The sequence below is a fragment of the Uloborus diversus genome, chromosome 9 (genome assembly GCF_026930045.1).
Source record: "Uloborus diversus isolate 005 chromosome 9, Udiv.v.3.1, whole genome shotgun sequence".
Classification (NCBI taxonomy): domain Eukaryota; kingdom Metazoa; phylum Arthropoda; class Arachnida; order Araneae; family Uloboridae; genus Uloborus; species Uloborus diversus.
In genome coordinates, this window is record NC_072739.1 from 98557179 (window position 1) to 98570994 (window position 13816).

Below are 13816 nucleotides of genomic sequence, written 5' to 3' on the forward strand. Positions count from 1 at the left end.
ATGGAAATAATAAATGAGTAAAATAAAACAACAATAAAGTGTCAGTTTAAATTTTTTCACAAAAATATTTTAAAAACTACTTTAAGGCAGAAACTTTTTCCTATAACATATTGAATTAGTTCATCTACATTCAGGGGTTCAAGCGGACTCAAGTAAAATTTTCTAAAGACAGTGGGAAATTTTTGAAAGCTCGACCCTCCCCCCCCCCCCCCCCTTTCCCGTAAAAATTCTTCAAACATACGTAAAAAAACATTGAAATCTTTGGGAAAAAAAGATTTTAAAGCTTTTTTATTTTATTTTTTTATTTAATTTTATATAGATGATATTTCAGTTTTAGAATGTTGCCAGACCAAAATTTTCGGAAATGTCGGAAATTTCGGATCACAAACACCCCTGAATCTACATCTAAAACATTACGATTCAGAGCACTTGTTAATTTTAGCTTCTAAACAGTTTGTTCTTGTAAGAGTTTTATCGAAATGGGGTTGTTTCCTTCAGTCAAAAGTAGTACTTTTTGTCACTGAAATTGATAGAATAAGGAAAAAAAATAACATGGATCAGAAAATACTTTCATTTTCCCAACAGTTATTACCTGACACTTTTATTGATATAGACAATAAAAAAGGTATTGAAGAAATTAATTATTTTTCTCCCGTGTCATAATTTTGGTATAAATTACAGACAATGGTTTCGTCGGGACTGAATACGAATGATAAAAAAGCACACCAAAAATAATTTGCTTAAAAAAATATTTTCTTTATTTGGTCTCATTGTTCATACATCATTCTATGACAACCTTCTAACATGACTTATGATTAGCAAATATTGCTAGAATTTCAACCAATGTGATAATGTGTGAGATGTAAGACAATCCAACGGCATTTCAGTGTAGTCAATCATTTTGAGCATCGAACTTTTTTGCCCTTAAGGACTTTCCTAAAAAGTAAACAAAAAACATTTTTAAAAATTTTTACTCAGTTCATATATTCTAATCAAATAGAGCCTTTATTTGTTTTCAATTGAATCTCTTTTTGTTACCGTCTCGTAACAGATTTTTCAACTTTGTGAGCCAAATTGTCTACGCAGTAATATTAAAGTACATGATGTTCTTGAAAGAAAAAGCTTTTATTAAAAAACACATCGATTTGAGACTATTTACACTATTTACATTTATCTTATTCAACTTCTTTCAATAAAAATGGCCAAATTCTTATCATATCAACTTCATCTTAATTAACAAAATCTCATTCTATTTTTACACTGTTGTCACAAGTCAAAAGTAAATTTTTGTTGCCTCTAGGTGGAAACGATGATGATTACTTGGTTTCAAGGCTTTCACTTTACCTCTTTTTTTTCGCATAATACATACGAAAAAAGTTAAGCATGGAAACAAAAAATAATTTCTGGAAGCCAATATGAATAGGCTTTTCCGGATGCCAATGTGAATTGGCTTCCGGTGCACTATTTCATTGCTTTAAATAACACCAAGTAAAATCACTCAAAACGTTAAGTGAGTTGCATGTAGAAACCTATCCCGCATCGAGACATATGAATGTAATCCTTAAAAAAAATTCTTTGTATTAATTTACCAGTGTTAAAAGAGCACGAGTCCAATCCTTTGAACGTGCCAAGCGCTCGTTTTTCCGCTCTCTGTAAAGTAACGATTTTGTGACTTACGTTAGTAAGTCACAAAATCGTTAGTAAGTCACAAAATCACCTCACACTAGCTCTGAGGTACAGAATTGTCAAACCAGTTTTGCCATTGAACGTAAAATCTCAACAAAATTAATGAATTCTGTAAAATTTGTTTATCTGCTAGTGCAGTATCAAGGCAGAGAAAACAACCCTTCTGACCTACATTACTTGGCGATTTATATCCAGAATTATAACGAATATAAAGAAAAGGTGGCTTGAATTTTAATGTCAGTAATAAACGTAAAAAAGCAGGTGGGTTTATTTGCTATTGGAGTGAAGGCTTCATCCATTATTACAAAAAGAAAAAAGACTACAAATAGAATAGCGTAATTCCTGGTAATTTCTTTTACGTACTGATAAAAAAAAAATTTACGTGTAAAAATGTCTAAGCGAGTCAGTATTACAGTCACAATACTTGCTTACTTCAATATATTTTAATGCACATTCATTAAATCATTTTTTGAGAATAAAAAAAATAAATAAACAAATACACAAAAGGTCTTTATGCATTCATCTTAACTTTAAAAAAGTGTATTGTTAAGTCTAAATATTTGTAACAAAACTCTAATCGAACGTACGTACAGTCATAGATATACTCTTTTACTTCTTCTATGTGGAAAACCATTAAATTACTATGTATTTGTGTAAAGCTTAATTTTTTCGTACATTTTTATTTGCAAACGTTCTTTTATGGATGAAAAGATTCATTTTATAGATTTTATTTGTGGGGGAATTTATTCGTTAGCACGACGTAGTCAATAGTGAACGCAGAACCTCCAATAGCTGCAACATTGCACTATCAACTCAAAACCGAAAATAACTAGAATATTTTCAGTTATTTTACAGTTACGTTACATTCATATTTTCAGTCTTAGTGATAAATAATTCGATGAATGGCACCGATGAAAACTTGGCTGTTTTACTATTCATTCTTTGGCGATAAATACAGCCGCTCTAACCAAAGCAAACACAAGAGAGATATTTCAAATAAATCATTTCTGGTTAGAGAATTCTTTGCTTTTAAGTTCCGCCACATGATTTTTTTTTTTTTTTTGGAAAAGCGTATTGAAGGGTCTTTTTTCCTTATTTTCTTTTTTACATCAGTAAATTATTTTATAATAGCACAATTAAAATATCCGTACTAGTCTTAGCACGTTGTTTATATTGATATACTCGTAGTCTTGAAAACTGAATAAGGGCCATTCCACGAAAAATGGTAATTTTGTCATGTTAATAATTTATAGGGGTAATGTGAAAAAAATTTTGTTGCTTAACAAATTACAAACGAATGTATGATTCCTTGAGCAAAAGATTTCGTCACTACTTTTTTTAAATAATTACTTTTTAATGAAATATATGAACCGCCATGTGCGGGACAAAGAGTTGACTTTTTCGTGGAATGGCCCAATATATAATTTTTTAAAATAATTTAAACTATTGTTTCTCAACAATCGAGATATCTTTCCTTAACATTGGAACCTTTCTCTCAAAATCTCGCTGTCGCCAAGTCGTTGTCGCCAAGCTCTTCAGCAAATAGGAACCTTTTAATCATCACACTCTCATTGTTACGCATAAATTAACCCTCCCTCTCACTCCTGACCACTAGCTCGTTGACTCACTAATTTCATTGTTAAAAATGTGCGAACTCGGTTCAAGTTGCCGGTGATTTAAGGATGGCATTTTGATGTAAAATATGATAGGAAAATCAATGTCATTGAAGGTGGAAAATCGCATCTACTATCAGTTACCCAATAGTGACGACAACAACGCATTTTGTCGCCGTCGCAGTTTCTGTGAAACCAACATTAGGCTCTCGTATTATGGGTGTCTTTCCTGTCTGTAAAACTTTCATTCATCGTCTTCATTTACTCAGCTTATTACTGTCAAAAATGGTTAGTGATGCAGATGTTTCGGACATCACACCTAATTTTGATCACGTAAAAAATATTGAAATCTTTGTCAAAAGTTAAAAGCATACCAATAGTTATAAAAAACCATTCTGTATTTGTAATGTGTCTTATGTTTCTTGTTGTATTTTGAAAACTATCGGTTTTTTTTCTTTTCTTTTCTTTTCATTTATAAAAATAAATATATTTTACCGGTATGAACAAATGAGACCAGCTGGAATTCACTCATCAATTTAAACAGTCCGTGTTCATTTCTTCTTCAAAAGTCCCCAGTAAGCTGCGTTGTAAGGGTTGTAGCCATATCCGTAGCCATATCCATATCCCAAACCATAGTTGTAAGCAGCTGCAACAGGTGCGGCAAGTGCAGCAGAAGCATATGGCGCCGCGATTGCCGCGGGTGCCAACGGTGCGGCGAGTGCTGCTGGGGCTACAGGCAATCCACCGTAGTACCTCGAGTAGTAGTTGTATGGCGAACCATAGTAGTTTGAATAGTAACCGGGAAGTCCTCCACTAACTACAGTTGCTATCAGAGCCGCAACGCATAGTAGGGATAGCTGAAATAAAAGTAGAAAGAAATTCATGAAATACACTGCCAGCACAGTCAATTCTAGCCGAAGACTGCAGTTTCGTGCTTTTTCTGCCTTAGCTCAGGCTATAGGGTTGATCCAGGTTGAGTTTTTTACCTCATTATACAACCTATTATGTATTAATTATTAAAGGTTGTATAATGAGTAAAAGGGTATTATTTGTAATACCAGGTTAGTATTTGAGTTTTTTTACTCATTATAGTTAATACATATTAATTACACACACACACACACACACACACACATATATATATATATATATATATATATATATATATATATATATATATATATATATATATATATATATATATATATATATATATATATATATATATATATATATATAATTTTTATTCTTAAAATCTAATTAAAGCCAAATAGCTGGAATAGCTGATTCCTCAAGAAAAATATTCTAATAAGCGAAATATTCCATTATCTGGGTTGAAAGTGACAAATTACAACGGTTTGTTATACAGTAGACCCTCATTTTACGCGGGTTTATTTTACGCGGTTTAAGATTTGACACTTTTATTTTATTTTACGCGGATGAGTTTCGATTTTGCGCGGATGCGGTATTGCAAACCGATAAAAATTTTCCCCTCTTTCAAAATCTCAAGTCCTGAGATCGTAGATAACAAGTAATAAACTGCATTTTGACGTGCTAACAAGCGAGCTTGGGCAATTGGTGACATTTTTTGCGATTGGTTCCAGAGCTCTTTCCAGAAGTTAAGTTATTAAACTCGCACAATTTAGAGTTCAGAGGAAAAACTTTGAGAAGTAACAAAGGGAGAACAAAAGCAATGAGGACATCAATGACACACAACCAAAAGCTTTCACACTGAAATTTTTGAACCATTCCTAAAATAGAGAGCAATAATGGCAAATGATCTGATTTATTAGCGAATAAGATCCCGTCATGGAAATTAAGCGAGTGATAATGAAAGCGTTAATGCCACACAAAGAAATACAGATATGCACATTTTTTTATGCCAAAAGAATAACATAAACAGCTCTATTTAATAAGCACTAAGTTGATTAGTGTTTTCTTTATGCACGTTTTGCGTATGCATTGGAATAAGTATACATTAAACTTATTATGTATCTATCACTAGAATGGATTTTTTTTTTCATCAACGGAACCTAACCCCTATGAAAACACTATTATTAAATCTCAATTTACGCGGTTTCGTTTTACGCGGCATTTTCGTGGAACATAACCACCGCGTAAAACGAGGGTCTACTGTACTGAAAATTTATTACATTAAACGAGATATTTTTAGCCGATAATCTAATGAGCGGTGTCGACTAGTAAAAAAACTAGTTGCTAAATACATAAATACGTATATTATTCAGATAAACGTCACTGGCAATATTTTCTTATTCCTGTTTTTGAAATGAGATACTTAAGTTAAAACCTAAGAATCAAAACAATTTTAATCAATGGGTAAAACATATCTTTCATATATACTTCAATTTTTTATTATAGGGTAACAACCCCAGTAATTGGCACTTTAAGATTTTGACCTTAAACTTACCTCTGTTTTCATTTCTTAGAAAAGAAATATTTATTTGTAAATATTATTTCATCAAAGTATGCACATCTGTGCATCTATTTAGTTCACTAGAAACAAAAATCTTTGAATAGATATTTTTCTAAAAATATATGTATAAAACACGTTACCAAAATCACCAGTAATTGGCATCTGATACCCCAGTGTATGACAACTTGTGATCCAGTGATTCGCACATGTTAATAGAACTGGAAAATCACTTTATTTTTCACTTTTAGATTACATAAAATTTCGATTTTGAAATAAAAATTCGTTTTGATTTTACGAATTATAGCTGTTTTCACATAAAAAGGAACATTAACCCGATGATTCAAAGGGCCCATAAAAAATGGAACAGTTCTCTACAGTTGCAATACCTGATTGTGATGGCCAAACATATCTGTTTTTAATTGTTTCTTTTAAAAATTTAACAGTAGATTCTGGAGGATATAAATTAATAGTAGAACCCATATAATATTGTTGTTGCTAAAGTATCGAAAATCAAACTTGTGACACATTGCACAACGCATTAGGGACTAAAAGCACATGTGCCAATTACTGGGAACTAGCAAAACTGAAGCACCACTAAATGGCATCCATCATTTCTTCCAAAACCCAAAAAGAGACAAAAATTTACTTCTACCCACTCAAAGTAACGTCTTTCAACTAAACAAAACTTTTGATAACCAAAATTTAAGATCTATTTTAACTCAGATTTTAATGGATTGATGTGCATGCTTCCCTTAAGCCAGAGAAGAAGCTTTTGTAACAAAAATGGCTGATTTGACCCAAGTCACAGTTGTTTCTCTTTTCAATGCACTGCTACAAGTTAGTGACATGAATTGAAGTTATCAATCTTTAAAGTAAATGTACATTCAGTTGGTATATAGCCTTCTACTTTTAAAAGATTGAATATGAATCTTATTTTAGGACATTTTTGTTGGAAGTGCCAATTACTGGTGAACTGCCAATTACTGCGGGTGTTACCCTATATGAGATTTTGCATTATTTTTCTTGATTTCAAGTAAATAAAGCTCAAAAAAAAAAAAAAAAACCCTACACACTTATACTTGTTCTCATTTTGTTTTAGCTCCAACATTAAAAATTAAGTATATAAAAATTACGTGGAAAGACTAATTAATTATTATGATAGACATTTTTCAAAAGTTTTAAAGACAAAAGCGGAAATGCTTAGCTTACAAAATATGAATTACTGTAAAAGTACTGCTTATTTCTACGAGGCTTAATTTTCACGATTTTCGCGAACCTATTGTGATCGCGAAAATTTAAGCCACGCGAAATAGTTCAACTATATATACATAATTAAGTTTCGGTTCTATTCATACAAAATTCACGAAATTTTCAGTTCACAAAATCACCGACATCTTCATTTTCGCGAAAATTACAACTTGCGAAAATAAGTGCTTTTATAGTATGTTAAGTATACTTTATTGTATAATCCATAAAAGTATATAATTATTGATGTAATTCCTATTTTGAAACATATGTTCTTATTTATAACTATCAAAACCAAAGCATTTTTTTAGTTAACTAAACTTCATCAGGTCAAAATAATACCGAAAGCATTTCAGCTGCATGTTACAATTGTTAATTGATTCTCGATTTTTTTTAATTAAAAATATTAGCATAAATTCAATTCAATTGCAATAATTTTCTGCTTAAGAAGGTTTAAACATTTAAATATATTACCTATAGACTGTATACCGTAGAAGGCGTTGAGGTCATACGTAGACAAGAATGTACGGACAGAAGTAACATCAAAGAGAATTTCCTGTTGAATTCCGCTTTTTTTTCCTAATGCAACATCTTTATTTGACTTTAATGTAATTCTTCGTAAATTTAGGGGGAGGGGTTGTTCGATTTTTTTTTTTTTTTGCTTAATTAAAAGGATTTTTTTTTTATTACAGCACATGAAATGTTTCGGTATTTATAGAAAACTTTTCCTTCTCATACATGTGTTAAAACATGCGAATAATAACAAAATAAAGCAAATTTTTAACTCTATTTAAATAAGCAAAACATTTATATCACTAGAATAACATGCATGCTCGATAGTAACAATTTTTTTTTTATTTATACTGATAATGAATGAATGAGCTAAATTTCAAGAAATTCAATTTTCCCATAAAATTTAGTCATTTTAAAATTTCTACTAATTATTACATTCCTTCAGCTTTTTTATGTTTTTACCGTATTGATTATTGTTTTATTTCCGATTAATATTAGTCACGTTAAGAAAAATCTGATATTCAATTCCTTTTCAATGCTACGAACAAAACATATAAGAAAATGAAGACGAAGAAGCAAATTTCTCCTTGATAAAAAACGATAATAAATAAACTGAAGATCAAAAAATTATTTTTGTCCATCTGCTTTTGTGTTTACCGTCTTAATTATAGTTTTATTCTCGATTAATATTAGTTACATTAAAAACGTCCGATTTTCAATTAGTTTTCAGTGTTACAAACAAAATATATAAGAGATGAAAAAAAGAAGTAGTATCATTAGTAATAAAAATTTTGGGTTAGAGTAATTTTAAGAATGCTCTATCTTAAAGCATCCTTTACGCAGAAAAGAAGCCCTTTTATTTAATGTTTGGCATTAATTTAACAAAATGTTTTAAGGAAACCAAATTCCAATCAATAAAACCTTACAAAAGCATTTCTAGTACTCCTGTTTTCATCACCGAATTAAGTTCACGACAGAAGCAATCAATTCTCTCTTTTTTTCCACAGTTAAAGCCAGTGAAAATGCTCGTACTTAATTTAAGTAAAAATTGGTAGTGAATATATTATTTAAAGTACTTTATTCTTCATGCAAACTTTTCTTTTAAAAAAAAGAGCCTTTTTGTTTAATTTTTCACATTGATTTTCTAAAATATTTTTAAGAAAAAAAATCCAATCAATAAAACCTTACAAAAACATTTTTACTTCTGTTTTCATCATCGAATTAAGTTTGCGACTGAAATAATCAACTCTGTCTTTTTTTTTCTCAATTAAAGCCAGTGGAAATATCCGTATCCAATTTAGATAAACATTGGTAGTGAATAGATTAATTGAAGTAATTTATTCATGAAGAAATATTTTCTTATAAAAGAAGCCTTTTTTTTTAAATTTTAGGCATTAATTTAACAAAATATTTTTATGAAAACAAATTCCAATCAATCAAACCTTACAAAAACATTTTTACTCCTGTTTTCATCATCGAATTAAGTTTGCGACTGAAATAATCGATTTTCCCTTTTTTTTTCCTCAATTAAAGCCAGTGAAAATATCCATATCCAATTTATGTAAACATTGATAGTGAATATATTAATTGAAGTAATTTATTCATCACGAAATATTTTCTTATAAGAAAAACCTTTTTGTTTAATTTTAGACATTAATTTAACAAAATATTTTTAAAAAAACAAACTCCAATAATAAAATATTAAAAAAAAAAAAATTACCCCTGTTTTTATCATAGAAGTAAGTTCATGACTCTCTCACAGTTCTCTCTTTTTTCCCAATTAAAACCACTGAAAATGTTCGCATACAATTTCATATCTATCGTTTCTACTACAATAGCACGTAAAAAAATAGGGAAATCATCTTACCAAGGACTTCATTATGGCAGATATTTTAACAGTTGAGGCACAACCGTAAGAATCCAAGAGCTACTGTGGAATGTGAATAACGCCCAAGAACTCCCCAACTTTTATAGCAGTTGCTGTTTCGAACGGCAGCGGATGGAGGCCTGTTTCATGGTTCAACAATTCCAAAAAAAATTTTTGTTTTAAAACTCTCCCTTCACCTATCCAAGTTGAGTGTATCACTTGATATAGCTTGACAATCCAGGGTCAAGTAAGTGATAAAACACGCCTTTACCATAAACGCAGGAAAAACGGTACTTGACCCAAGGAATTTTTCTCGTTTCTCTTTCATTATCATCTACGAAGACTTCAGGGTAAAATGATGGAACACAATTCATCTTTGTTAAGTACCGAAAATTTGACACTAAAACAATGGAAAGCTGAGGAGAGCGGGGGAACACAGAGCCTACAAGTTCGTGCGGACTGCTGTGACATGAAGCGAGCTATAAGAATGGCAATTGCTTTTTGGGCAAAGAACGACAAGAACGAGTGCTATCTTTTCACCTTAAACTTGTCTGGCATTTGTACATTTTCTGTTAAAGGCCCTCCTGTCGAAACACTCTGGCACAATTACTTTCCCCGGAAATTGGGTCGGAGGATTTCGTGTGTCAAACAACTATAAAAGGTCCGAAGAGGGAGGTTATGTTAATGAGGTAGCACGAAAACGTGCGATTGTAAAAATTCAAATTTATATATTAATAAAAAGCAAGGGTTCCCTTGAAACTCTGATATGTATATCTATATCAACTATAAAAATTATTTTACAGCTGTGAAAATTTAATCATAAAAGTTTTTTAATATGTCTATGAAGTAATGCACTTTTTTTGCTATATAATTCATATATTGCGAAATGGGTTGTAAATTTGAGTGTTAGTTGTGGCAAGGGAGGAGTACAAATGCGGTAAAAAATGTAATTTTAATATAATAAACAGAATCGTATCATACTATTTCGTTCTCATACTTCAGGACATAATAAGGTTGATGTAACAATTTGTATCTTTGGTTCCCTTAACCCCCTTAAGTTTTGGTTCCCTTAGTAGTGTGAACGAAACAATTTTTTGGAAATCTTAAAATTCATTTTCTACGTTCCTGTCGTAGAATTTTTGACGATTTAGTAGAAGTTTTTATTTGTTCTATATAGGTTTGCAGAAAAAACCACAGGAAACAATTAGAAAACTTTCTACGCGTCAATAAATATATCAGGATTAATATTAGTTAATAACTTTTCTCTTTTATTTATCATAATTGTGATTGCTTACAATAGTAGTTAAAAAGGTTTCGCAAGTAATTGAGCAATCACATTCAGAAAATGACCAGTGTCAGTCAGTAACTTACCACTTTTTCCACACAGTAAAAATCAAAATCTATTGCAGTAAAATCCGACCATATCTGTGTATATACGTTTGTACATTAGGGTGGGCCGAAAAATAACATTTTTTTTTTTATTTCGATGATGGGTAGTGGGGAAAAGGTGCCATTGGTGGAGCAAAGTAAAAAGCACATAAAAATTTTTCTTGGGCAATTTCTTGATCTGCTGCAATTGGGTTGAAGTTTCGACCAAATGCTGTTTTTTGATGTTTTTAGCCAAATTTAGTAAAAATAGTGCACTTCTATTTTCGACGATGAGTTGCACGGAAAAAATACTGTTAGTGACACGTAATTCCCATAAAAATTTTGAGATGTGGGGTATAGTTCTTTCCTTTGCCACAAACGAGTAGAAGTTTTAGCAAATTTCAGTTTTTTTAACGTTTTCAATAAATTTTCTCAATGAGTAAAAATTTTGTTTTCGTCCTATTTCTCTGCCATTATTATATAGTAGTTTTATCACATGTGATGCATTTTTAGATGCGTTGTGTGTTTTAAGCTACTTACTGCGTATAAATTTTTAAATTTAAAATGTGCTATTAGGAAACTTAGTGCAGCTCTCTGTTTGATTTGCGTTCAAAACCAACGGGAGAAACGCAGAATTCGTTCTTAATCACTGGTATCTCTTTTTAAAATAAGAACAAATTTGCTATCTCTTAACTAAAAACAGTCGCGTGAAATGGCACTCTTGTAAGAACATGAAAAGAAAAGAAAAAAACAACGTTGTTATTGTCGGTGTTAAAAAAAAGAAGAAGAAAATGAATAAAGAACTGCAACATTTGGTGTACATTTTTCACACGAAAGAAATCCCAGTTTGAACCAGGTAAATAAGATAAAGAAAGTTACTGAACCTAAGGACTTCTGGCTCAATCAAACCCTAGCTGATGGCCGCGAAAACCTACTTATGCTATTCTAGGTTACCTCTGTCATGTATTTATTTCTACATTGGTAAAAGAAATGGAAAATACTCAAAATTTGAGCGCAGACCAGAAACACGTAACCGATAATTGTGCAACTGTTTCAACTGGACTGTGCTCTCTAGTTTCAAGACAGCCAACCAGGAACTATTACGTAGTTTAGATGGCTCACAGCTGCCTACTAAACTCTTTGCTTGCACTTAAGTACCTCGAAACCCAAAGATGCCATCGATGTCTCGCACTTTTCGTAATATGAATTGATTTTTCCGTATGATTCGCCTAAAGGAACGAACAGGGTTCAAAATGGATCTAAAAAAGTAAATAACATGCCCATCCTAAGAAGTCACAGCAATGCTACCACAGTAGTGGAAACTGACTAAAACCAAGGTATCAAAACATTGTGATGAATATTAATTGAATAAGTAGATAGTTGTTGAAAGAAGAACCAAGAATCAAGAAATTCGAGTGTTTAAGGTTCCAAAACTAAAATTCAGGTTAACGGGATACGACGATATGTTCGGTTTGGTTCTCAACCAATACCAGCCAACCTCGAATCATGAAATGTCTTTCGTCACAAGAAACTGAAATAAACATAGTATCCGAAACAATTTTAGAATCTGAAGATCAATTAACACATTTAGCTGTGAATCCGAGCTTTGATAGGTTAAGGTAGTCCGTCAGAGGATTGCTCTTTTGTTCAAAGTAAATGCAGCATCTTTTATGATTGAAATACTTTGCTTTTTTTTCTTTCCTGATCTTCATGAGAGATAATATTATATTGAACTATTTGTAAGCTCTTTAATGCAACATTGATAGAAGGGGAGACTATGCTTCCGGTTCCACCAGTTAATCTTCATTGACGGACGAAAAGACCATAAGGTTGGCTAAGGATGGAGCAATAGCATTTCTGTTTTCATTAATTACCTTTCAACATCGTGGATTAGCTTTAAAAAAGCACAAAATGAAATATGTTGCTTATTTTAGAACATTTCTCCCGTTTTTTTATTTTCCAGGAAAAACATAAAATGCGAGAAATTCATTAAGAAAACTTTCCATCCGGGTTTTATCAACATTGATAGCACACGGAAAAACTAAGACCTGGTGGAAAAATCGTGAAATGTGGGGAAAACGTTGATTCGGGGGACGTACAATCGGGGTTTCACTGTAACGTGAATAAATACGATTTATTCAAATTATAATCGAAATTGCAAAATATCTGCGAACCTATTTGCGTGAGATTATAATTCAAGTTCGAAACACTTTTCTTCAAGGTTGGCAGTACAGACTACTGAAAAAATCGAATCCTTATAAAGCAACGCTACGCTGATTGCGTCTGTTCTGTCAAATAATTCAGCCGCTTCAGAGTTCAGCCACCAGCGATGAATTATCTTTAACATGTAGTAACGAATGACACAATTGGATATAAATTTTGCCTCTGGGGTTTCCAAGAAACTAAATAGTTTACGTAAGCTGTCTGTATGCAAATTAAATTAATTACACGTGTCCTAGATGTATTTCTTTTTCTTTATTGTTTTCAAATCTTTCATTCAGTGTTATTATTATTTAATTATTTATTTTATTCGTTTACTTTTTTGGTTTTTCAGAATTAAAAGAAATAAGCATCGACCTTCACACGAACAAACGCATATTTTGCGCATCACATATACATACGTGAATGAATCAAATATAAACAAGACTTTTTTTATCTAAATATTTTATTTAAACTTGAAGAAAAAATAAAGAATTTATTTTTTTATACAATCCCAAATTTGGAGACACATCTTCCCCAGCATATAGATAAATTTTCTATGCCCTTCTCGGAGAGAAAAGTGAATTTTGTCTACAACCAACTGCTCACATAGGCCTCAACCTTCTATTGTTGTTGAATCTTCACTCCTTCCTTAGGGCTTTCTTAAGAAGATCAAACATGTGAAAGTCGCAGGGTGACAGGTTCGGGCTACATAGAGAATGTTCAAGTGCCTCCAACCTCAATCGCTTCAATGTTTCTGTGGTACTTTCTGCTCAGATGTCAAAAGACGAGAAATCCACTTGGTGCGCACCTAGCTTCTCTGTAATTAAAGAGAACCTGCTAACATAACTTATATCCACCTCATTAATGCTCAGACGCCTGTCAACCTCA

The 13816-nt window shown here is 31.7% G+C and overlaps 1 long non-coding RNA gene across 1 annotated transcript; it reads right to left on the minus strand.

The window, feature by feature from the left end:
- Positions 1-741: 741 nt before the first annotated feature.
- On the minus strand, positions 742-9634 carry LOC129230006 (uncharacterized). The gene is made up of 3 exons (XR_008581140.1): positions 9359-9634; positions 3795-4156; positions 742-936 (listed from the first exon to the last, which is right to left on the minus strand). It is a non-coding gene; the product is annotated as an uncharacterized LOC129230006 (long non-coding RNA).
- Between the last annotated feature and the right edge of the window lie 4182 nt (positions 9635-13816).